The 27094-nt window shown below is 45.8% G+C and overlaps 1 long non-coding RNA gene across 1 annotated transcript in view; it reads left to right on the top strand.

Moving 5' to 3' along the window:
- The first annotated feature begins 3026 nt into the window (after positions 1 to 3026).
- Positions 3027 to 27094, top strand: part of LOC104846517 (uncharacterized) — an 83305-nt gene continuing 59237 nt past the window's right edge. The window contains exon 1 of the long non-coding RNA XR_775924.3: positions 3027 to 3556. This is a non-coding gene — a long non-coding RNA (uncharacterized LOC104846517). The remainder of the gene's footprint in view (positions 3557 to 27094) is intronic.

The raw sequence follows: 27094 nt of genomic DNA, 5'->3' as shown, positions 1-27094 counted from the left end.
TACTAGAAGATGTTGGCCTAGAGCCTCTGGAGAGGACCTGGCCTGTCAACACCCTGGGCTCCGACTTCCAGCCTCTAGCCTGAGACAGAATACATTTCTGCTGTTTTAAGTCACATAAAAAGGTAATTTGCTACTGCAGTCCTAGGAATTAATACACTTCCCTGCTCAGGAGATTCTACCACTGGATTTGATTTTGCACATCTTTGGCTTTTAAGATTGGTAAAGCCATTTCCATTAATGCTAAAGATCTTTGAACCAGTTGGATTCCCGCAGTCTTTCATGGTCCACTGTCCCTTTGGACAGCACAAGTCTCAGAGATACTAAAATGATGTCTAGTTAAACCATGGCTTCCAAAAAAAAATACCCTAAACCCGTTGCCGTCGTGTCGATCCTGACTCATGGCAACCCTATAGGACAGAGTAGAACTGCCCCATAGGGTTTCCAAGGAGTGGCTGGCAGATTCGAACTGCCGACCTTTTGGGTTTGCAGCCGTAGCTCTTAAGCACTGCACCACGAATCATGGCTTACGAAACAGCTATTTTTCCTCCAGCGGTGGAACCTCAAGCATCTGTCAGCAATGGGAATGGACTCGGGGTCTTCAGTTCCTTTCCAGTTCACACCCTGTACTTCCATGGTTTGCAAGGCCAACCAGGACTTAGGACAGGAAATAGGGAGACTTCCTCTAGGAGCCCTGTGTTGGATTCTCTCCTGCTCTTCAGGGTAAAGGCCACACAAGTGGAGCCAGGAAGACAGAGAAGTAGGACAATTGCCATCGGATCTGCTCCAGGCACTGAAGGGCCTGGCTCCTCTGCGTGCTTCTCCCGTGGATCACAACAAGCCTGGTAGGCTGGTGGAGGAGGTGGCATCATTCTTCTTTCTTATCCATTCACTCTACGGCACTCATTGCGCATAGGGTATAAGCAAGGCCCTTGCCTCCAAGGATCTCACAGTCTACAAAAGAGACACACCAGTTCAGAGAGAGCTCAGGGCTGAAGGTGATCTTCACTGTAGGAGGGCTATGGGCGAAGGGCTGTGGGACATCAGGGAGGGAGAGACGAGGTCCAGCTGGTGGGAAGTAATCACAGAAGGCTTCATACAGGAGGGAACATTTGACGTTCATTCATTTACTGAGTTCCTACTATATTCCAGGCACTGTTGTGGGGAGGGGGTAAGGGATGAAGAAGAATCAAGAAAAAACTAATGAAGGAAATTTCATATTGGGAAAAGTTAGCATTTACTGACTGGGTACCACCTGCAGACACTGTTATAAGTGCTTTGCTAATTAACTCATGCAATCCTCCCAGCCCCTTGGTGAGGTTGTTGCTGTTAGCCGCCATTGTGTTGACCCCAACCCATGGGAGCCCATGTACAATGAACAAAATGCTGTCTGGTCCTGAGCCATTCCCATGATGGGTTGTGGATCAACTATTGGCTGATTTTCAGGAATAGATTGCCATTATTACCCCCATTTTGTAGGTGAGGAAACCATTTCCGTTACCTATTGCTGCATGACAATCCACCCCAAAACTTAGCAACATAAAACAGCAAACTTTTTACTTTCTCATGATTTGTGGGTCAGAAATTCAGACAGGGCTCAACAGAGACAGCTCCTCTCTGCTCCACGGTGTTTGCTGGGACACTGGCTGAGGCTAAGAGATCAAGATGGCCTTACTCACGTCACTGGAGCCTTGGAGCTGGCTCTCAGCTGGGGCATTTCAATTGCCCTTTGCGACTTCTCTCTCCAGCAGGCTAGCCCAAACTTCTTTATATGGCAGCTGGCTTCCCAGAGTGCAAAAATAGAAGCTACAAGCGACATAGTATCACTTCCACCACATTTAATTGGTCAAAGAATGTCACAGAGCTAGCCCAGATTCAAATAGAAGAGCAGTGGACTCTGCCTCTTGGTGGAAGGAAGGGTCATATTCTAAAGGGCATGCAGGATGGGAGGAATTGTGGCCATCTTTGGAAACAATTTTCCACAGAGACAGAATTTAAATAATTTGCTAGGGTCACGCACCTAACAAGTAGGGTAGGGGTCAGACATGCAGAAATGTGGAGAAGGACATTTCAGCTAAAATAATGCAGGTGGATGAGACATGCCCAGAGTCACGAAAACCTGGAGTGCATTGTTCAGTTTGCTGGAAGAAGTAGATGAGCAATGATGAGGCAAAAAAGATAGACTGAGGTCAGACAGTGAATGATCTTGAACACCAGGCAAAATTATTTGGGCTTGATTTTGTAGGCAGTGGGGAGCCATGGAGGGATTCTGAGCAGGAGAGTGACGTGATCGGGACTGAGCATTAGTAGATGAATAGAGGCAGCACAATAAATTAGGAGACTCCTGCAGGAGCAATGAAGGCCTGGCCTAGACAGCGTATGTGGGAGTAAAGGAATGGGCGAGAAGGCAGGAAACACCAAAGGGGTGGTTTTGATGCAACTTGTTGGCATGTTGGTATTTTCCAGATGAGGAAATTGCAGCTGTGAGGGGCTAATGCTCCAAGACTTCCCAGCAGAGCAAATGGCAAAGCTCTAAGTAGAGCTCAATGAGTAAAAGTAAGTAGAGAGTGGGGCCCAGGGAGGAATCCAAGTCTAAGTCATTCAATTGAATGGGAATGTTCATGGTGGGTGTTATGAATTGAATTGCGCCCCCCAAAAGATATGTTGAAGTCCTAACCCCTGGGCTGTGCATATGACCCTGTTTGAAGAATGGGTCTTTGAAGATATTATCAGTTAGATTAACATGAAGTTATATTGGAGTAGGGTGGGCCCTCATCTTATATGTTGTTCTTGTTGTTATGTGCCATCCAGTCGATTCCAACCCATAGCATCCTATAGGACAGAGTAGAACTGCCCTATAGGGTTTTCTAGGCTGAAATCTTTACAGGGAGACCTGGTGGCGCAGCCGTGAAGAACTAGGCTGTTAAGCCAAAAGGGAGGCAGTCTGAATCCACCATCTGCTGTTGCTGTGAGTCAGAATTGGCTTGATGGCAATGGGTTTGGTTTTTTCGTTCGTTTGTTTGTTTAATCTTTATGGGAGCAGATAACCAGGTTTTTTCTCTCGCAGAGTGGCTGGTGGGTTCAAACTGCCATCCTTTCTGTTAACAGCCAAGAGTTTAATCATGGCACCACCAGGGCTCCTAATCTGATACAAGTGGTGTCCTTATAAAGAGGAGAAGATCCAGAGGCAGGGAGCAGAGGAAGGATGCCATGTGATGCTGCAGCTGTGAGTCGAAGAACACCTGGAGCTACCAGCAGCTGGGAGAGAGGCATGTAAGTGATTCTTCCTCAAAGCCTCAGCAGAAATCACCACAGCGACAACCTGACCTCAGACTCCCAGTTTCCAGAACTGTGAGACGATCAATTTCTGTTCTTCTAAGCCACCCACCTCATTACAGTAGCCCTAAGAAGCCAATACAGTAGGGAATCCATAATGCTTGGGGCTCCAGTGACCAATCTCTGGAGCTCGTTGGCATCAACATAGTGCTGGTGTCAATCTCAAGAGCCGTTCAGTGAGGAGATTTTACCAGGTTTGAGCCAACAGAAAGGGTCCACTCTGGTGAGTAACCTTCCTTCTTCCTACTGTGAGGAGCTCACGTACAAGGGAAAGTCTGGGGGGTGGGCCTGGTACTCTGGGCTGGATCCTGAGGGGAAGCTGGATGTCTGCATGTGGCCTCCTCTACACACCTCCTAAGTTGTTTTGAGGGTCTTTCTGAGTAATAAAGGAAAAAAAGGCAGCAGGGGAGAGAGAAAAGGGAATGTGATATGCAGTTCTTTCAGAGCTCTTAGTTTGAAAAGACACAAAGTTAAAAAAGAAAAGAGCCTGACTGATCTCATTATTAACATCCTGGCTGAAAGGAGGCTCCCGCCCCCTCTCTACCAGTTGCCCCTTGGGATTTGGAGCTTCCATTCTTCTGACACACTTCAGGCAGGGAGAGCTCATTTTGGCTTCCTCAAAAATTGGACTCTAAATTTAGAACTGACCTCAAAACTTCTGATCTTTGAGCTCAACTTGTCTGGCTTGGCCCAGCCTGCAACAGCCACCTCTTATCACTGTGAATGTTGTTGTTCTTTTCTGGTTGCTCAGTTGTCTTAGAAACATGGATTGGTATGATCAGTCACAGCCAAGAAATGGGAGCCAGAGCCCACCAGTCTACCAGGGTAGGACCCTGTCCCTCCTGCCCCCTTTCTTGTAAATAATGTTCTTTTGGAGCAGAAAACATTTCCTCCTCATTTTCTAAGAGCTGGGCCTTTCCGAATTCTTTCTGGTCTCCCTTCCATCTGTTGCAAGTTCCTCTCCTGCCTCTCCATCCCTGAAATCACCAGAAAGGGAAAGAAGCAGGCCTTGGTTTGTGCCTCAGCCCAGCTGCTTGCCATCTGGACTCAGTCCTATTAACCCCTGACCTTCAGCCATAATCTTTCACCTTACCTCCCTCCTCATATCCAGGTCAGGAGAAGAAGCCAAGAGCCAAGGGACCTACCAGCTCCTACTGGGAGGTAGGTCCCTCATATGCCCAGTTCTAACCAAAAAAACATTATCTCCCTCAGAGCCCAACAGCTTCCATGCCATGTGGACAGCCGGCTCTGAGTTCTGGGCTCTGCCCCTTACTTCTGTGCATCCTTGGGCATGTTACTTGGCCTTTCTAGCCGGGCCTCAGCTGTTTCATCTATAAAATGAAGTGGTTAAATAAGCTGGCCTCTAACCTTAGGGTCCACCCCACTTAAAACAGTCCACACCTCTGTGACCATCACCAGTTTTTACTGGTCCCTGAGCACTGAAGACCCTCACACAATGTCCTCCACAGTGTCCCTGCAGAGAACACAGTCATGGAATTCATTAGAGTTCCAGCACCCCTCGATAAAATCCAGAGACATAACTCTCCAGACACAGCTTCGTTAAAACGATTCTGCAGGAGGCCAAGCCATCTGGATCTCATTTGTGGTGCTTTTGAAGGTCCACAGTGATCTGCAGATAAAAGCTAAATTTTCTAGAGATGTGTTTCCCGAATTACTTTCTATACAGCACTGGTAACCCTTGTCTAGTTGTGTTTTGCAAACCTGTTGTCAGATAGTTTGGGGAAAGCTGGGTTAAATAGGCTTCTTGATTGCAGGATTCTCAGAGCCTTTAGGATGCTAATGTGCCTTGAACCTAGAGCCACTACAACAGACATTCTGCGTAACCTCATAAAAGTTCTTTTGGTCTTTGCAATTTTGCTATTTCCATTTTACAGAGGAGATAATGGGGCCCAGAGAGGTTAACTTGCCCAAAGTCCTGCAGCTTGGAAGCTGAAGGGGTCGGGATTGGAATTCAGGTCTGTCTGAATCTACAGCCCCTGTTCCTAAAGTTATGCGATATTTCCTCCCGCATTAGTAAACTCCAGGAATGAGTTACCGGTCCACTTTGTCCCAGCTCAAACGTCTCAGGGACAATGGAAAAACAGCAGGTATCTGAGAAGAGGGGGTGATTTTAAGGGGATGCTGTTTATGCATATATAAAAGCCCCAGGAATGAGGACCTCTAGCTGTTCCCTGGGGACAACTCATTCGGGGAAATAGGGACTCACGGATGTCTGTACTGCTCCCCACAAATGTAACAAGCCTCTGAAGTAAGTCAGGTGAAGGGAGTGCCAAGCCCTTTACAAAGAAGATAATTAAAATATATATAAAACTATAGAAAGGAATGGAGTTCCGATTCATGCAACAACACAGATGAACCTCGAAAACATCATGTTCAATGAATGAAGAAAGTCACAAAATTTCACGTATTGTATGATTCTGTTTATATGAAATACCCAGAATAGGTAAATTCGTAGAAACAGAAAGCAGATTGGTGGTTGCCGGAGGGAGGGGAGAGGGGAGAATGAGGAGTGACTGCTTACTTGCTGCAGGGTTTTCTTTTGGGGTGAGGGACATGTTCTGGTACACATTCTTTCGGGGTGATGATTGTACAACATTTTGGATACAGTATACTAAATGCCACTAAGAGGACAGTGGTGTTTCAGTGGTAACATTCTTCCCCTCCACGCAGGAGACCAGGCTCAATTCCTGGCCAGTGTATGTCACCTCGTGCACAGCCATCACCTGTCTGTCAGTGAGCCTTGCATGTTGCTCTGATGCTGAACTCACTACGTGTCTGTCAGTTTGTCGTATTGTGGTGGCTTGCATGTTGCTGTAGTGGTGGAAGCCGTGCCACCAGTATTTCAAAAACCAGCAGGGTCACCCCTTGTGGACAGGTTTCAGCAGAGCTTCCAGACTAAGACAGACTAGGAAGAAGGACCTGGTAATCCACTTCTGAAAAAATTGGCCAGTCAGTGAAAACCTTATGAATAGCAGCAAAACATTGTCTGGTATAGTGCTGGAAGATGAGCCCCTCGGGTTGGAAGGCGTTAGAAATACAACTGGGGAGGAGCTGCCTCCTCAAAGTAGAGTCAGCCTTAATAATGTAGTAGGTATAAAGCTTTTGGAACCTTCATTTGCTGATGTGGCATGACTCGAAATGAGGAGAGACACCTGCAAACATTCATTAATAATCAGAACATGGAATGTACGAAGTATGAATCTAAGAAAATTGGAAGTTGTCAAAAATGAAATGGAACACATAAAGATCGACCTTGTAGGCATTGGTGAGCTTAAATGGACAGACTGGTACTGGCCACATTGAATCAGGCTATCATATTGTCTACTATACTGGGAATGACAAATTGAAGAGGAATGGTGTCACATTCATAGTCAAAAAGAACGTTTCAAGATCTATCCTGAAGTACAAACCTGTCACTAATATTGAAGGAAGAAGTCCAAGCTGCACTGAAGGTTTCTGGTTTGGAGAACTGGATGGATGGTAGAGATGCCATCAACTGAGATAGGAAACATTGGAAAAGTACCAGTTTTATGGGGAAAGATCATGAGCTCATTTTTGAAAATACTTAATTTGAGGTATTTAGGTATTGAGACATCCAAGTAAAGATGTATGAACAGTCAGATGCAGACCTGGAGCTTAGAGACTCAAGGCTAGAGATATAAATTTGAGAATTGTACCATTCAGGGTTGGCTAGCATATGCTATGGTAAAAAAAAAAAAAAAAAAAGAAGAAGAAAAGAAAAATCAGTAAAGAGATAGGAGATCAGAAGAATGATTATCAACCACTTTGACCTAATTGACATTTATAGAACACTCCAAGTGCACATTGTATGTCTGTCAAGATAGACCATATGTTGGACCATAAAACAAGTCTCAATACATTTCAAAATATTGAAATCTTACAGAGTATGTTCTCTGATCACGAGGGAATTAAATTAGAAATCAATTACAATGAAAGACCTAGAAGAACCCAGATATTTGGAAATTAAACACACATCTCTAAGCCACAGGTAAAAGAAGAAATCACAGGAGAAATTAGAAAATATTTTCAACTGATAGATAAATGAAAATATAATCTATCAAAAGTGTGGTATCCAGCTAAAGGAGTGCTTAAAGAAAATGATTTTGTTTTATTTAAAAAAAAAAAAAAAGATAAAAATCAACAAGGCAAAGTTCTACCTCAAAAAGCTCAAAAAAGAAGAGCAAAGTAAACCCAAAGTAGAAGAAAAGAAATAATAATGGTAAGAGCAAATATTTGGGACATAGAAAATTAACAAAGTCAAAAGTTGATTAAATAAAAAAATTGATAAAGTCCTAGCTAGACTGATCAAAAAAGAGAACACGAATTACTAATACAAAGAATGAAAGAGAAGCTATCACCACAGATTCTGCAGATATTAAAATCAGAAAACACGATGAACAACTTTATGCCAATAAATTTGACAACGTAGATGAAATGGACAAATTCCTTGAAAATTACAACTTACCAAAACTGACACAAGATGAAATAGAAAATCTGAACAGCTACACTTATTTAAAAAATTGAATTCATTATGAAAATCCTTCCCACAAGGAAAACTCCAATTCCAGGTAGTTTCACTAGTGAATTCTATCAAATATTTAAGGAAGAAATAACACAAAGTCTTTCAAAAAATAGAGCAGGAGGAACACTTCACAACTCATTTTATAAAGCCAAAAAAAAATACCTTAAACCTGACAAAGATATCATAAATGATAGATACATGATAGAAGATAGATTAGATAGGTAGTTAGGTAGGTAGGTGGGTGGGTGGGTAGGTAGGTAGGTAGACAGGAAGGTATATAACTCAAATCTTAATGAAGCAAGGCTTGTTTCTCACGATGCTACAAGTCCAGCACAGATCATCGGGAAGGCTTTGCTCACCATAGACACTTGGAGAACAGGCTGATAAAACCTCCCTCTCAACATGAGCTTCTACTATGATTAAGGCAAAGAAGAGGGACATAGTGCATTGCACAGTGACTCTTAAAATTTCTGCCCTGAAATGACATGTGCCACCTAAGCTCCTGTTTATGTCCCAAGGAATTGGGAAATACAACCCTAACATGTTCTTGAAAAGAGAGGAAAACAAATGATTACCAGAGGAGTTGTGTTGTTGTTAGCTGCCATCGCGTCGGCCCCCAACTCACGGTGACCCCATACGCGAGAGTACAAAATGCTGCCCAGTGCTGCCCATCCCCATAATTGGTTGCAGATCACATTGCTGTGATCCATGGGGTTTTTATTGGATGATTGTTAGAAGTAGATCACCAAGCCTTTCTTCCTAGTATGTCTTAGTCTGGAAGCTCCACTGAAACCTATTCAGTATCATAGCAACACGTAAGCTTCCGTTGACAGATGGATGGTCAATGAGCCATGACTGAGGTGCACTGACCTTGCAGTGAGGTGTTGTCTTAGTCATCTAGTGCTGCTATGACAGAAATACCACAAGTAAGTGAACGGCTTTAACAAACAGAAGCTTATTCTCTCACAGTTTAGGAGGCTAGAAGTCCAAATTCAGGGTGCCAGCTCCAGGGGAAGGCTTTCTCTCTCTGTCAGCTCTGAGAGAAGGTCCTTGTCATCAATCTTCCCTTGGTCTAGGAGCTTCTCAGCACAGGGACCCTGGGTCCAAAGGATGTGTGCTCCTGGCTACCCTTGCTTGGTAGTGAGATCACCCTGTCTCTCTGCTTGGTTCTTTCCTTTGTATCTCAAAAGAGATTGACTCAAGACACGACCTAATCCTGTAGATTGAGTCCTGCCTCATTAATATAACTTTCTCTAATCCTGCCTCATCAACATCATAGAGGTTAGGATTTACAATTTATAGGATAATTACATCGGATCATGAAATGGTGGCCAACCACACAATACTGGGAATCATGGCCTAGCCAAGCCGACACACATTTTGGGAGGATGCAATTCAACCATAACAGGTGTATTTGCCAGGAATCAATCCTGGGTCTTCTGCATGGAAGGCAAGAATTCTACCCCTGAAGGACCACTGCTCTCACAGGAGTCATAGATGTATACATAGTAACAAAAAGGTCTGAATAAGTAACACAAATGACCTGCACAGTGAGAAAGTACAGCGTGAGATAAGAGGGGAGCCCTGAGGTCAGGCCTGGAGGAATGCCCACACTTAATGGCCTGAGAGAGGAGGATAAGCCTATGAAGAAGGCTGAGATGGAGCAACCGGAGAAAGGAGAAAAACCAGGTGAATTCAAGGAGGGATTGGCTAATTACGTCTAATGCTATTGAGGGCTCATGTGAGATGAGGATTTGGGAAACTAGGATGTCACTGGTACCATGGCAAGAGTTATGTTGGCGGAGTGATGGAATGAGTAAAAATCACGCATGAGGTGAAGAAATGCAAACAGGAAATATGGACCACTCTTTTAAGAAGTTGGCTGTGAATGGAAGGAAGGCAGTAGGAAGACTGTGAATGGAAGGAGGATCTGTGGTTAAAAGAGGTTGGTTTGTTATTTCAGTGGGAGAGTCTTAGTTTGTTTAAATGTTGACAGGAAGGATCTAGTCTGGAGAAGAGAGTCGCTGGCACTGGAAGGCTTCTGGAAGGCAGGAAGCGAAAGTTGGCAGTGGACGATGCCATGAGGTGGAAATGGAGCCATGGCAAGCTAAGTGATGTGGGAACCAACTCAGCAGAGGAAGCCAGAAGAAGCAAAAGTGGAATAGACAAACGCATACTGAGGAGAGACGCGGGGAGCAAGACAATCCACAGCTGCTGAGAAAGAGACAGAATCGCTGGCCCTGGGGCTGTCCCTTCTGACTTCCAGTTCTAGTTCTGGACCTTCTGTATCCTCAAAAACTCCCTTTTTCTTGAAGATATTTTATTCATTCTATACCTATTTCCTGAGCATCTACTGTGTGCCAAGCCGTGTCCTGAACACTGGGGTGGTTGTTAGCTGCTATCAAGTCACCCTGACTCGTGGAAGCCCCATGTGCAATAGAAGCGGAACACTGCCTGGTTCTACGCCACCTTCATGATCGGTTGTGGACTGACCTGTTGTGATCCATAGGGTTTTCATCAGCTGATTTTTTTGAAAGTAGATCACCAGGCCCTCTTCCTAGTCTGGAAGTCCCACTGAAACCTGTTCCACATCACAGCAACATGCAAGCCTCCACTGAGGAAGGGTTGTGGCTGTGAATGAGGTATATCATCTAGGAATTGAACCCAGGCCTCCTGCATGGAATAAGAAAGTTCTACCACTGAACCCACTGTCCTCCAGCACTGGGGTTAGAGTAGTCAGTAAGATAGATGCCAGCCTTTGTCCTCAGAAGCTGTTCCTTTTATCCAGAAAAGCTGAGTGACTCAACCACTTGGGCAAGGCAGGAGCCCTCAATTTTGACTGATTTACTGAAAGCAGCAGATAGACACAATAGATATGGGGGTCAGAGGAAGGGGGCTTTTGGATAAGACTCGTCATTTGGAAGGTCTTGGGGACTTGGGGGTGGGGTAACCAGCTATGTTTCTGGGGCAAATCAATACAGAGGATCATTCTATGTGTGTGCGAAGACAGACAGACCAACAAACTGCCCAGTCTCCTAAGAAGCCTCCCCATTTTTTGTTTTTGTGATAGAAATTTGAAAACATATGCAAAACTACAGAGAATAGTACAGTGAACCTGCATTACCTGTTGTCTCAGTTACCTACTGCTGCCTGAACACAAATACCACAAATGGGGGGCTTTGAAGAACAGAAATGTAATTCTTACAGTTGAGGAGGCCCGAAGTCCAAATTCATGGCGTGGCTCTAGGGGGAGGTCCTTCCTTGTCTCCCTCAGCTTCCAGTAGCTGCCAGCAATCTTATAGAGCATCTGTCCCTGTCATCTGTCTTCCTCTTCTCCCTGCATGCGTCTCTATGTCTCTTTTTATATCCCAGAAGTGATTAGATTTAGAGCCCACCCTACTCAGGTATGACCTAATTAACATAACAAGGAAAACGTTATTCCCAAACAGAATGGTACTTACAGGTATAGGGGCCAGGATTTCAATACATATGTTGGGTGGACACAGTTCAATCTGTAACACCCATCATTCTCACCACCATTGACCGCTTCCTCCTACAAACACCTGTAACTCATCCATGCCTCCCACTTGGCAATTCACCATGTACTTTCTCATGAAAGCTTAGCTCCAGCCACTCCTGAAACCAGCACCATTTCTGGGCTTGTCTGTTATGTGGGCCAATAAATTTCTATCCTTTAGCCAGTCTGAGGTGAATTTTTGTCCCTTGTACTAGAAAGAATCCTTTCTAATATAGAGATCAGAGTTAAGTCCAGCCCAACCTTATTTGACAGTCCCTGTCAGCCACCTGCCACTTTGAGAGAGAGGGAAAAACCAGGTGAGTTCAAGGTGATCCACCCCGTATTACTCGTCAATTCTGGTCCATAGCGACTCTCTAGGACAGAGTAGAACTGCCCCATAGAGTTTCCAAGGCTGTACATCTTTACAGAAGCAGACTACCACATCTTTCTCCTGCAGAGTGGCTGATGGGTTCGAACCACCAACCTTTAGGTTAACAGCTGAATGCTTCACCACTGTATCACCAGGGCTCTTCACTTACCTATTGCTATGTAACAAATTACTCCAAAATTTAGTGGGTTTGGTAACCAGTCTCCAAGACGGACCTTAAAGATCATCACCTCCTAGTATTCAAAAAAAAAAAAGTATTCATGCCCCATGTAATCTCCTCCCATATTGCACCAGGACCTCTCTGAGTGACCAACAGGACACAGTGGAAGTGATCATGTGTGACTTCTGAGCCTAGGTCATAAATGACATCACAGCTTACACCTTGTCCCCCTGGGCATATCCCGCTGCATCATGACTCCCTAGTGTACACAGGAGGGGACCTGCCCCGGCTTAGGGGTCCACCGAGAACTTCCTGGTGGAACAATGCCTAACCTGAGTCCTAAAATCTTATCCTCCCTGAAGGCATGTTCAATATGTGACGCTCACCCCTCAGGTCAGGGACACATCTGGTCAAAGTACGCACACTGGAGGGACAAAGCCAAACAAGGCCCCAGGCCCCATGTCCCTCCTGGGCTCTACCAGAGCATTTTCACAGAGGTCCCCTGCCCTCAGTGCCCCAGCTCTGTGGTCAGCTGAGAGAGGGTGAGCTAAAGCAGGAGCCAGCGTTCCCACAGACGAAGTGTGAGGGGTTGTGTGTGGACGGGGTTGACCCCATGTGAAAACACAGACACGAACATCCTGAGCTGCCGTTGGGAATGCTGGGACAGCGCCTGTGTTTGCCCCCCTTACCTCTGCTGGCCAGCTGTCTCCACTCTGGCCTGTGCCTCCCCTAAGGAGGGGGTCCAGAGCATGCTAGAATGTCCCTTTCCTCCAACAACCGGCTCCTGCTCTCCGCCCACACACTTCCCACTCCCACACACACCCCTTCCTGGCTGAATGCCTTTACCCCCTGCCTCTCTCCTGGTTCTCATTTGTACTTCATTGTTCTTTTCTTCCCTTTTGCTAAATTTCCTTGCTTATGGGACGTGGTAATGGGGAGGCATGAGCTGGCGTCTCTGTACGCATTCCTAAGTATGTCTGTGTGTGTGTGTCTGTGTGTGTGCATGTACATTACGGGATGTGTATGTACACCATTGGACATGTGTGGGTATACCATGGAACATGTATGCACACCACAGGATATATATGTGTATAATCTAGGACACGTGTGTGTACATCATGGGACGTGTGTGTATAACATGGGACATGTATGCACACCACAGAATATATATGTGTACACCCCGGGACATGTGTATGTACACCATGGGAAATGTATGCACACCACAGGATATATATGTGTACACCCAGGATATACCACAGGACATGTGCATGCACACAGGACATATGTGTGTGTACACCATGGGACATGTGCGTGTATACCATGGGACATGTATGCACACCACAGGATATATACGTGTACACCCCAGGACATGTGTGTGTACACAATGGGATGTATGTATATGCCATGGAACGTGTGTGTGTGCATACAGGACATATGTGTGTGTATATACCACTGGACATGCGTGTGTACAATGGGACATGTGTGTATGCACCACAGAACTTGTACGTGTGTACCCAAGGATATATATGTGTACAACCCAGGACATGTGTGTGTACACCTAATCTGGCAAATGGGTATATGCAAATGCTCAGGAGTGGTGGCTCAGGTATGAGATATGAGGAGGGGAGGTGGGCAGAGATCCAGACCCTTTAACACTTCCTGGAGATGGTCTCCACGCTCTGGGCCTGCCTGCCTCCCCAACCTCCTATCTACCACCCCCATATAGACTCTCTCTCGCTGTCTCCTCCTGACCTTTACGTGTCCTCTTCCCTCAGCCTGGGGCTTCCGTTCCTAATCCACACCCAAGATTAGGCCAACTACTGCTTGTTTTTAAAGACTGGGCTCCAGTGTCACCTCTTCCCAAAAGCTTCCTCAGCCCTGTGTCTCCCCCACAAGCCTCCCCTCTCCCCCAGGGGGAGTTGCTTCTGGGCTCTTGTCTGTGCTGATCACCTTCCCTCAGCACCTGGTCCAGGGCGCGTGAGCACGGGTGCAGCTGTGCATTGGTTTGGCTGCTGGGGACAGGGAACAAGGGAAAAAAATAAACGGAGGGTGAGGAAAAAATTTAAATACAAATATACCCAGCCATCTGGACTAGGGGTTAATGATCAAGCGATCTCGGGGGATGTTGGGGACCATGGTGGCCATTTCATCTTTGGAATTAGGGGTGGAAAGGACCCAGATGGGACTGTGCCCCACCCCCTACCCACATGCATACTGATTTCTCACTCTTCTGGTCTTCCTGGTTTAAGGCCCGGGTCAAAAACACGCGCAGGTTCTCACCTCTCTAACCGCCCTTGCCACCCCAACCCCCACCCAAACACCGTGAAAATCCACCGGAGTTTGCGATGGAGGGAGGCCCCGCCCACTCGGCTCCCCCAGCCAATCGCTGAGCCCCTTTGGTTTCCGCAGGCGTAAGGTGGGGGCGGGAGACAGGGAGCAGGGCTGGATGAGGTCCCGTCGGAGCAGGCAGGCTGCGTGCTCCGGGGGCTGACACAACTGGAGAATTTGGCTTCTTTTTATCACATATATCATTTTGCCATATATGGTCACCGAGAGCTACTGGCAGCAAGGCTCTGGCCCAGATGGTGGGCTCCCAGAGTGAAATGAGCTACATACCAGCCCAGAACAAACAGACCATAGCTCACTCGGCGGGACAGGTGGGTGGGCCAAGAGCGGGTTATATATAGTTCTGGTCACATTCCTTCACTAATGCATGTTGGCCCCAAAATGCGCAAACAATCTCCATTTCTGGCTCTTTTGACTGAATTTGCTAATTGCTTTTCTTCTATAACCAAGGAAACTAAAAAACTCCAGGAGGAATGCAGGGGAAGAGATCTGCTGGCCTCCTTTCCCTCTCTTGATGGTCCCTCTGGCCCTCCCCTCCTCCCCATCTCCCCTTCCTGCCCGAAAGCCCCCCGAAGCTCTTCCCATACCCACCACCCCCAGAGGACACCCCTGCGACTCTCCTCCGTGCTCCTCTTGCCAACAGCACCCCCCCCCCGCCCCATTCTCCCCTGCACCCCTCCAGCCCAGGTGAAGCAGGCCATATGCAGATAGCCCCTGAGGCTGAGCAGGATTCAAAATGTGGAGTCACAGGAGACAAGATCTCCTAGCTCCTAGAACCTTTCCTTGGCCCAGACAGATGGCTGCAGTCTCAACCTTCCCGGCTGGCCTGACGGTGCAAGAGGATCTACCTGAACTGAAGGGAACAAAAATGATGGCACATGAAACCAGCCCCTGAGATTCCAAGAGAACTGACTAAGTATTAAGCCAATTGCTGTACAATTGGCTCTGACTCATGGCAGTCCCATGTGTGTCAGAGTAGAACTTGCTTCGCAGGGTTTTCAATGGCTGATATTTTGGATGTAGATCACCAGGCCTTTCTTCCAAGGCACCTCTGGGTGCATTCAAACCTCCAACCTTTTGATTAGCAGCTGAGCACATTAACAGTTTGCAGCACCGAAGGCCTCTGAATAAATATTGGTTACCCCTGAGAGCCCCACAGGAGTCCCTCGATGGTGCATCAGCTAAGTTCTTCACTACTAGCCAAAAGATTGGTGGTTCAAATCCACCCAGAGGCTCCTCGGAAGACAGGCCAGGTGATCTGCTTCCAAAAGGTCACAGCCTTGAAAACACCATGGAGCAGTTCTACTCTGCATACATGGGGTCGCCATGGTTTGGAATCCATAAACAACAAAAGCCCCACTAGAAACCTCCTGACTTCTTGGGCCATCTCATCCGATGTCACGACTTCCCTTTCTGTGACTAGCTGAGCAAGTCAAGATTTACATCTCCAGCTCAGTCTCCCTCCAGAGCTCCAGACTCACATGTCTGAGGGGGCACTGTTTACTTGACAGCCTAGTGGTGCAAGCCTACTGCATAAACAGATGGGACAGGGTTTCGAGGAAATCCTGAGAGATGGGGGCAAGTTTGCAGGAGCTGGCCTTCCTGGTCAAGAGCAAGGAAGGGAGCCGGTCTCAAAGCCATGGTCAGAGAGAGCGCACTCTGGGTCAAGTGAGGCTTCGTAATTGCTGTCTTCTAATGTGCTCCAAATAATAAACAATGGTCTTCCAGCATTGCACTCTCTGTGCCTCTAGCACGGGGGAGCTCAACCCTGCTGCATGCATGGGAGAAACTCCTGGGGCCGCCGTTACAAAGTACCACAGGCTGGATGGCGCCAAACAATTTATTCTCTCACAGTTGTGGATGCTAGAAGTCCAAAATCAAGGTGTCAGCAAGGTTGATTCATTTGGAAGGCTCTGAGGGAGAAACTATTCCATGTGACTCTCCTAGTTTCTAGTGATTGCTGGCGATCCTAGGGTTTCTTAGCTTGTAGACACAACACTCCAATATCTCTGTCTCCGTCTTCACATAGTATCTTAGGCTGGGTTCTCTAGAGAAACAAAACCAGTAAAGTGTATAAATATGTAGAGAAAGAGATTTATATCAAGGAAATGGCTTAAAAAAAAAAAAAGCGGTTGTAAATGCTGGAACATCCCAAGTCTGTGGGTCAGGCTGGAGTTTCTCCTGATTCATGTAGCCGCTGAGGCTGGTGAACTCAGGATCAGCAGGTCAGACAGCAGGGCTCTGGCTCACAGGCTGGGAAGACCAACGAATCCCGAGATCGGCAGGCAAGATGGCCAGTAAGCTGCTAGCTCAAGGCCTAAGAACTGGAGGTCAGACCAACAGGAGCCAGCTGTAGGATCTAGAGCAAGAAAAAGCCCACGAGCCTTGCCAGAAAGACCACTTATGTTGGGTTCAGGCCACACCCCCGAGGAAACCCCCCTTCAACTGATTGGCTACTCACAGCAGATCCCATCATGGAGGTGATCACATTAGATCAAATCTCATCATGGATGTGATCACATCATCATACAACTGCCAAACAACATCGTTCGTAACTGCTAAACCTCTGAGACCCATGGCCAGCCAAGTTGACACAACCTTAACACATGGCATTCTTCCTTCTGGGTCTCTCTGTCTGTGTCTCTGTTTTTCTACTTATGAGAACACTAGGATTAGGGTCACCTGAGTCCATTATGACTTCATTTTGATCTATCTAATACATTTGCAAAGACGGTATTTCCAAATAAGATCACATTCCGAGGTTCCAGAAGGACATGAACTTTGGGGGAGACGTTACTCAACCCAGTGCGGGGAACTTTTAAAAAACACTGGGATCAGACCCAGCCCAGGAATTCTGATGTAGTGGCCTTGGGCATATGATGGGAGGATAGGCATCTATTCCTCCAAACTTCCCAGGTGATTCTGGTGTGCGCACAGGTACAAGCCAGGACTCTGGGCCCCTTTCTGAGGTATCTGACCCGAATCCACCAGCTGCTGATTCCCCAAGCTGGAGAGTAGCCTTGGTTCCCCCAAAGGAAAGCAGGCAGAGGGGCCTAGTTGGCCAGTGAAGATGAAGGGAAAGAGCCCTGGCCTGGGAGTCGGATCCCGACTCCTACCTGGCTCTGCCCTGAATTACCTCACTCAGAGCTCCTAAATTTTTAAAACCCAATTTCTTGTACCATAAAATTAGATATAGAGAAGTTTTATACAGACCAAGGAAAATTGTTTACATGGTAGTAGTGATATGGGTCCCCATTTACTGGATTTACTGAACTGCAACCCACTGGCTGTTGACGACATTCTTTCCCTTGGTTCAGTTATGGGGGCAGTGGGGGTTCAGTAGTAGAATCTCGCCCTCTAGGCAGAGACCAGGTTTGATTCCCAGCCAGTGCACCTCGTGTGCAGCCACCACCCATCTGTCAGCAGAGGTTGTGTGTTGGTATGATACTGAACAGGTGGACTAGGAAGAAAAGCCTGGTGACCTACTTCCAAAAATCAGTCAGTGAAAGCCTTATAGATCACAAGGGCCTGGTCTGCAACCCACCATAGGGATGGTGCAGAATTGGGCAGCAGTCCAGTCCATTGTTCATGGCGTTGCCGTAAGCCAGCGCAACTCAACAGCAGCTAGCAACATTACTCTGCCTGCTGTAAAGACTAGAGAACTGAGGCTCAGAGAGTTAAAGGACTTGCCCAAGGTCCCACAGCTAGGAAGTGGAGGAGCTGGAATACAGTTCCAGAACTGGCTTGCTTAAGCACCACCGTTCTTTCCGCCCCAGACTAACATGACGGGACTTATTACTGTTTGACTCTTTCCCAGGATGTCAAGTCTAAACCTGTCAGGACAAACTCCGGGAGGGAGCTTGGTTGTGCAGACAAAGCCCTTGGTGCATTCCTTGATTTTGGCACGAGCATTTCAGTGTCTCCCCTGCTCTTGTGGGCTGCCAGGGAGTGAACTTCAAAGCTTACCTCCTCTTTTAACATTGTTGTTTATAGCTGCCCACGAGTTGACCCCCAACTCATGGAGACCCCATGCGTAACAGAACAAAATGATGCCTAGTCCTGCCCCTTCCCCATGATGGATTGTGGATCAGACGATTGTGCTCCATAGAGTTTTCACTGGCTGATTTTTGGAATTAGTTCACCCGGCCTTTCTTCCTAGTCTGTCTTAGTCTGGAAGCTCCAGTGAAGCCTGTTCAGCTTCATAGTAACATACAAACCTCTGACAGATGGTTGGTAGTTGTGCATGAGGGGCATTGGCCAGGAATCAAACCCAGGTCTCCCACATGGAAGGCAAGATTTCTACCGCTGAACCACCAATGCCTCCCCAAAACGAGGTGACACCAGCTGCGGAGGGAAAACAGCAGCCACTTTCTGCCCGGCAGGAAGGTAAAGGAAAAGAGATGATAAGTGAACTGAGGGGCAGCCTCAAAGCCAGAAAGCCATTAGTGTTTAGTGTCAGGCCTCCCTCCATCCAACCACTCTGCGTTCCACCTTCTTTCCTCTTGTAGCAATGAACAAACTGAGAAGGAAGGGGAATTTGAGCTTTGAAGGATGTCGCGAAAGAGTAAAGGTAGAGGCGGCCTGAATCAGAAAACTGAGCTGTGCTAACTGGAATTGACAAGCCCAGGAGAATCCAAAAGGTTGTGTGAGAGAGGCCAGAAAAAATGGTTTTGTACCTGTGTGTTCTTTGTTGATTGGAGCCCTGGTGGCACAGTGGTTAAGAGCTCGGCTAATAACCAAAAGGTCAGCAGTGAATCCACCAGCCGCTCCTTGGAAAAAACTCTATCAAGTGGTTCTACTCTGTCTCCCTAGGGTCGCTACGAGTTGGAATCAACTCAAAGGCAAACGGTTTGGTTTTTTGTTTTTTGTTTTGGTTCTTTGTTGACAGTACTTAATTGAACTTGGACTTGAGATATTCAAGTTCAAGTGGCTGTTGATTTCCTCTGAATTTAGGGCAAGCTGCAGATTGTTGTTGTATTTTTTTGCAGTGCACTTACTTTGGACATGTCATCAGGAAAGACCAATTGCTAGAAAAAGACATCATGTTCGGTAAAGTAGAGGGTCAGCAAGAATGAGAGAGACCCCCAATGAGATGGACTGACACAATAGTAGAAGCAATGGACTCAAACATACCAATGATCATAAAGGTGACGCGGGACCGAGCGAAGTTTCGTTGTGTTACACATAAGGTAATCATAAGTTGGAACTGACGCGATAGCAACTAACAACAACGAGCCACCAGTGTGACTTTTATAATTGTGTCCGAACAGTCTGACTGCAGTTACGGCATGGATGACTATAAAAGTAGCATCTTTCCTCTTGTCATTTTTATTAAACACTTATACACGCACGCGTACTCTTAATTTAAAAATTTAGCATCCCTTGAGTGGATAAACATGATGTGGCATATACATGAAAAACAAAAGCATACAGTGGGATATTATTCAGCCATAAATAGGAAAGAAGTTTTGATACAGAACTGAACCTGGGAAACAGGCTGAGTGAAATCAGACAGACACAAAGGGACAAATACTGTACGGTCCCATTTCTGTGCCATCTCTAGAATAGACAAATCATAGAGAAAGCAGAGGGGTAACCGTGGGCTGGGGGAAGGGGACATGAGCAATTACTGTTTAATGGATGTAGAGTTTCTGTTTGGGGTGATGAGAAAGTTTTGGAAACAAATAGTAGTGATGACTGGACAACATTGTGGCAGTGGTTAGTGCCACTGGATCGGATACGTGAAAATAGCAAATTTTGTGCTGTGCATATTTTACCACAATAAAATATGTGGGGGCATCGTCTAAGGAAACAGTTTGGAGAAGAAATAGCTTTATAAGACAAGGTACAGAAAAACCAGTCCCTCCATACCCTGTGGCTCCCTTTCCCCTAAGGCTGGACTCACATGGTTCTGGCTCCTGTCCCTCTCTGAATGTGGACTGTGAGATGAAGCCTCGCCCGTCTGCTTCACCTACGTGATTTGATGATCCCAAGCGTCCTCCCCGAAGACGCATCTGTGGCTTCGCTCCACAGTTTCGCTTGGAATTCAGATCCCTGTCGCTCTAATCCAGCGCTCTCTGGGCTGCACCACTGATGGAGCTGATGGAGGGAAAAATCAAGACTAGGTCTGAAGGTTGAAGAAGGAAGCCGCTTGCGGAAGCTCTGCTGGTAAGGCTCTGGCCCTGACAGCAGTTCCACTATATTACGTTGTTGTTGTTGCTGTTGTTGTTGTTGTTGTTGTTGTTGTTAGCTGCCGCCAAGTCAGCCCCGACTCATGGTGACTCCATACACAACGGAATCGAACCTTTGTGATCCAGAAGGTTTTCAGTGGCTGGTTTTTGGAAGTAGATCACCAGTCCTGGAATCAAACTTGGATAAAACCAAAAAACAAAACCCAAACTCACTGCCATGGAGTTGATTCTGACGCTCAGCAACCGACGTGTGCAGAGCAGAATCATGCTCCATAGGGTTTTCAAGGCTGTGACCTTTCGAAGGCAGATTGCCAGGCCTTTCTTCTGAGGTGCCTGTGGGTGGTTAGCAGTCAAGCACTTAACCATTTGTACCAACCAGGGACTGTATTATAAACAAAAACCAAACCAAACCCATAGCTGTGAAGCTGATTCCAACTTGACTGAGTAGAGCTGCCCCATAGGGTTTCCAAGGAGCAGCTGGTGAATTCAAACTGCCGACCTTTTTGGTTAGCAGCTGATCTCTGAACCACCGTGCCACCAGGGCTTCTCACTATACTGTAGAGGGTTTAGTTTCCACTTCCCTCTGAGGGAAAGAAGCAGGTAGGAGAACCACAGGAAGAGCCTCCATAGTTACGTGATTCAGTCAGGCACACCCCAAAGGAAATAAGAAACTGCCAAAGGAAGGAGCTGACGAGGCCCAGGTGAGACTGGGTCAGGAAAACCAGGTGTGGTTGTCAAACCCTTATGGATAGTGTCATTGTATAGAAACAATTTCATTAACTGAAATTTTTACATAAAGTAAACAGCACAAAGAACCCCTCTCATGCCTATCTCCCAGCTGCCATGGTTATTGACTATAAAAATGGCGTGGGAGGACATCTGACCTCCTCTAACTTCACGGGGGCGGAGAATCAGCATCAGCAGCCCAAGGCTGATTCCTGTGAGGCAGAGGTCAGACACACCTCCTCTCTCCAACCTTTGTACCAGTTCTGACACCAGCTGTCCCTGCCACAGCACTTTCTACTTCCCTGCTGGCTTTGGTAATCAGTTTCAATGGCTACACAGAACTCACAGACCATATTCACAGTTATGGGGTTTATTAGGGAAGTACCAGGTTACCATTCAGGATCAAGAAGGTCTTAGGATACAGTTCTTTGATCAGGACAGCCTCTCCTCAGCCGTGCCCGCAGGCAGGCCTCTCTCTGGCCCTCGGCCCCTCAGCTCCTCGACCTGGCCTCTGCCCTGCTTGGGCAAGTGTTACGAAGCTCTGTAGCTCCACCAATAAGTGCCCAGGGGCACCCCACTCCACCAGGAAGCCTCCTGCCTGAAGGCGTTCCGTTCTCTCACTCTGTGAGTCAGCATACCCACTATAACTGCCTTGCTCCGTAGGCTGGGAAGCCCACCACACCATCTCACATCAGTCTCCTGGTTCTGCCCCCTCCATATCTCTGCCGCCGCTTCTCACCATCTTGTATCATCTCTGGTGTTACAGCTCTCTCTCTGTCTTCTGGGTCTAGGAGGTTCTCAGCCCAGGGCCGGGTCCAAAGGACGTGCTCCGCTCCCATCTCTTCTTCTTGGTGGTAGTCAGGTTCCCCCCTTTCCCCCTCTGGGATGGCTTATTTCAAGCCTAGCAGGGTGCAAAACTGACCAATTCTGCCATTAGGGTTCCATACACCTTATTTGCATGGTTTCATCCGCACAGGGGTGCCACACACCTTATTTGTATTACTAGTGAGCTGTCCAATCCTCTTGGTGAGCCACAAGCACCCTTATTTACATGGCCCCACCCAGTCATTTGGTGGGCGTTACAAGACTATGGCGAGAAAGTGATATAAAAGCAGTCACTCACACCACATCAACACTGATATTCTTGCTTTATCATATCCTCCCGCATGTTTTTTTCTTTTCAGAAACATTTAAAAGCAAATCTTAGATATGTTATGTCACCTATAAGTATGTATTTATCTCTAACAGATACGGACTTTGTGTTTTAACACAACCATCATACCAATATCACCATATCAATAAAAATAATTCTGCAGTGTAAAATAACCTGTGTTCCATTTTCCTTAATTGTCTCAAAAATGCCTACTTTCAATTTGTTCTCCAGGATCCAAACACGGTATACACATTGTGTTCGAGTGGCATGTCTCAAGGCTTTTAATTTATAACAGTTCTCATCCCTCCCCCTCCAAGTTTTTTAAGCCATTGATTTGTTGAAGGAACGAGGTCATTTGTCCTGCAGAATTCTCACATTGGCAGACTGTATCCTCATTGGGGCCTTTAACTGTCCCTCAAGGGTAAAGTCATATGTTAAAAGTTAAGAGTAGTTATAGAAGTCCCTGGGTGGTGCGAACAGTTAACCCACTCAGCTGCTAACCAAGAGGTTGTTGGTTCAAGTCCAACCAGAGGCACCTTGGAAGAAATGCCTGGCTATCTACTTCTGAAAAATGAGCCATAGACAAGCCCATGGAGTGCAATGGTCAGGGTCCCCTCGAGTCAGAGCCGACTGGACAGCAACTGGTACAGTAGCTATTCCCGACCGGGGCTGCAGGCCGTATCACCTGGGGAAATTTTAAACATTTCAGAATTCCTGGCCCTACCTCTGGTGATTCTGATTCAGCGAATCTAGGTTAGAGCCCAGGAGGCTTTTTTTTTTTTTTTTTTTGTTAAGCTGCCAAATATTTCTGCTGTGTACCCCCCAGTTGAGAGCCACTGACCTCAATAATTGGGCTTTTCTCAAATGGGCTAATGAGTATTCAGAAAGAAGAAGGAAAAGGAGGAGGAAGAGAAGTCAGCAAGTACTTACTGAGCACCAGCTTAGGCTTACACAGCGTTGTTGAGCAGAAATAAGAGTTCAACTCAATGGTTTAAGAGTTTAGAGCAGGGAACCAAAACTCTTACTTTAAAAATGCACCAGGTTTCAAGTCCAAGATCTACCCTGTGGTTTAACTCCTCCTCCCTCCAAGCAAATCTGATGGGGAGATCCTAGATCATTTGGTGACTAACAACAATAGACCATTGGTGAGAAGTCCTTGGGTGGCACAGATGATTGGCAGTTCAAACCCACCTAGTGGCACTGAGGAAGAAAGCCTAGCAATCTGTTTCTGTAAAGATTACAGCCAAGAAAACCCTATGGACCTCAGTTCTACCCTGTAACACGTGGAGTCACAATGGGTTTGGTTTTCTTTTGATAGATCATTGGTGGGAATGAAGAAGGTAGTGGGAATCAGAAGCCCAGAATGGGAGTCTGCCCTCCCATCAGCCCTGTTGGCTCTCTACCTTTCTTTGTATTCTGAGCCACATGCCTTGAAGACAGTTTTTAGTTAGTACGACATATTACTTTCATCCTTAGTCTGCTTGTGAACGATAGAAAGAATGAAATGAAAGATAAAGCCAAATAAGTTAAAATGCTCGCTACATTGAGAGCGTGCCATAAATTCCTTATTTGGCATATAAAGAAGGCCATGTCCCATTCTAATTAAAAGAAAATTTGCTTCTTTCTGACCTTTTAAATAAATGTTTAGCAAGTATTCAAAGAATATCAGTTTGAAAGGGTAGCCTTTATGGTTGAGTATAACAAATTGCTCGTTACTCACAGAGCTGAGTCAATAGATACTAATCAAGATTCAAACTGAAAAAATAAATAAACAAATAAATAAATAAATCTGATAAATTAACATGTACCTTACATATTGCAGACCAGAAAGATACCATAGACAAATTCAAATCAAAAGCCTTAGGAGAAAATATTGGCCATATATTTAACAATTTTTGCTCCAAAATGAACAAAAATCTCCCACAAATCAATAAGAAAAATATAAGCAAAACAGTAGAAAAAAGGGACTAAAAATATGAACAAGTAATTCACCGTAATTCACAAAAACATGATCAACTGTACTAGTAATCAAAAAAGTGCACATTGAAACAGGAAAAGGATACATTTTTTTTTCACTCATAAATTGGAGGAAAAGTTAAGTTTGTTTGTAGCAAATGGTGGCAAAGGTGTGAGGAAGTAGATTCACTTGCATGTTACTTGCAGAGATATAAATCGGTCCAACTGTCTGGAGGTCAATTTGGTGATATCTGTTGAAATGTTGGAGTCCGTGGGTGGTACAAACGGTTAACACGCTTGGCTGCTAACCACAAGGTTGGAGGTTCAAGCCTACCCAGAAGCACCTCAGAAGAGACTTGGTGATCTCCTTCCAGAAAATCGCCCACTGAAAACCCTGTGGAGCACAGTGCTACTCTGACGAGCACATGGGGTCACCATGAGTCAGGATGGCTCCACACCAGCTGGTTTAACTGATTCATTAAAATGTGAAATGAGAATGTTTTTACTCAGCACTTCTACTTCTAGGTGCCTAACCTGACAATGGAAGCATTGGTGGCATAGTGGTTAAGACTTATGGCTGCTAACCAGAAGGTTGGCAGTTCATATGCACCAGGCGCTCCCTGGAAACCCTATGGGGCAGTTCTACTCTGTCCTGTAAGGTTGGTATGAGTTGGAATCGACTCGACGGCAACGGTTTGTTGGGTTTTTTTAATCTAAAGACACAACTTCATTTAAAGCACAATAAAAGAAAGAAAAAAGATACAATAGCATGTATGCCTAAAGAGCCTATTAAGGATTGAATTGTGTCTCAAAATTCCCCGGTGCCTGGGAATGTGACCTTGTTTGGAAATAGGGTCTTTGAAAATGTTACCAGTTAACGTGAGATCATTACAGAGTACAGTGGATCCTAATCCAACCTGAATACTGTCTTGTAAAAGAGAAGAGACACAGAGAGACAGACAGACAGAGGCAAACAGCTACCTGATGACAGGGCTGCAGCTGCAACCCAAGGAACACCTGGGGCTCCAAGAAGCTGGGAGAGACCCCTCGTTGCCCTCAAATGGATTCCAGCTCACAGTGACCCTATAGGGCAGAGTAGAACTGCCCCCTAGGGTTTCCAAGGCTGTGAATCTTTACGGAAGCAGACTGCCACATCTTTCTCCTGCCGAGAAGTTGGTGGGTTTGAACTGCAGACCTTTCTCTTAGCAGCCAAGTACTTAACCACTGCACTACCAGGGTTCCTTTGGGAGAAACAAGGAAGGATCTTTCCCTAGAGCCTTCAGAGAGATCATGGCCCTGACCAGCACCCTGATTTTGGACGTCTAGCCTCCAGAACTGTGAGACCATAAATTTCTGATGTTTCAAGACACCCACTTTGGGGTACTTTATTACAGAAATCCTACGAAACTAATACAGAGCCATTTACAAAGATGATCTTGTATTCATCCATTTCAAGGGTCCCAGGGTGGTGCAAATGGTTAACACTCTTGGCTGCTAACTGAAAGGTTAGTGGTTCAAATCCACCTCAGAAGAAAGGCCTAGTGATCAACACCCGAAAAATCAGCCATTGAAATCTCCCTGGAGCAGAGTTCTACTCTGACACACATCGGGTGGCCATGAGTCAGAATCAATTCGATGGCCACTGGTTCACTATTTTAGGCAAAGCCGGAGCAGGCATAAAAAGGTTTTGCTTCGAGGGAGTTAAAGTTCTAATGAGGAGAGACAGAACAATAAACAAATGAATGGATTTAGCAAACAAATCACTAAACAGGATAAAATGAGGCAGTAACCAGTGCTACAAAATATACTTATTGCAGAATTATAGTGAAGGAAAATTGAAACCCACTTAAGTGCCCCTCAGATGGAAAGTACTTTTAGATAAATATAACCATACACTGGGTATGGAACATTATGTAACATTTAAAAAGAACGTGATAGGTTTTTATGTACCGAAATGGTGAGCTCTCCAAGACATAATTTGGTTAAGTAAGAAAAAACCCACGAGACACAAAAATTTGCGATTCATTATGTAGAGTGTAATCCCATTTATGTAAAAAAAAAAAGTGCCAAATTAAATATAGGTACCTATCTGTATGGAAATGAAAAGAGTCTAGAACAATGCATGGCAAATGAATCATAGCAGTAATTTCTAGGCAGATGATTAGGATTCAGGAGAAGGGTTGGGGGACTTTTTCTGCATGATCTGCAATTTTTACAGTGAGAAGGTTTTATGGCTCACATATTAAAAGGAACAAAATAATGAAAAAGATGGAAAACTGCCCAATTTAATTTACAAAGTTAACATAACCCTGATATTGAAACCTGACAACGTTAGCACAAATAAAGAAAACCAGAGATCACTTTCGCTTATGAATATGGATGGAAAATTCCTACACAGAACATTGGCAAATGGAATCCAACAGTATTTCAAAAACCATGACTAAGCAAGGTTTATTCCAGAATGACAAGTGTCTTAGTTATCTAGTGCTGCTAGAACAGAAATACCACAAGTGGGTGGCTTTAACAAACAGAAATTTATTCTCTCACAGTTTAAGAGGCTAGAAGTGTGAAATCAGGCTGCCAGTTTCAGGGGAAGTATTTCTCTCTTTCTTGGCTCTGGGGGAAGGTCCTTATCTCCTTTCAACAACTGTGGACCCAGAATTCCTTAGATTCTCCATGTGTCTTTACATCAATCTTCCCCTAGATCTGGGAGGTTCTCAGCACAGGACCTCAGGTCCAAGGGACAAACTCCACTCCCAG

This window comes from Loxodonta africana, chromosome 18, assembly GCF_030014295.1.
Source record: "Loxodonta africana isolate mLoxAfr1 chromosome 18, mLoxAfr1.hap2, whole genome shotgun sequence".
NCBI lineage: Eukaryota > Metazoa > Chordata > Mammalia > Proboscidea > Elephantidae > Loxodonta > Loxodonta africana.
Note: the sequence above shows the minus strand (reverse complement) of the source record. Positions and strands in the feature narration are given on the sequence as shown.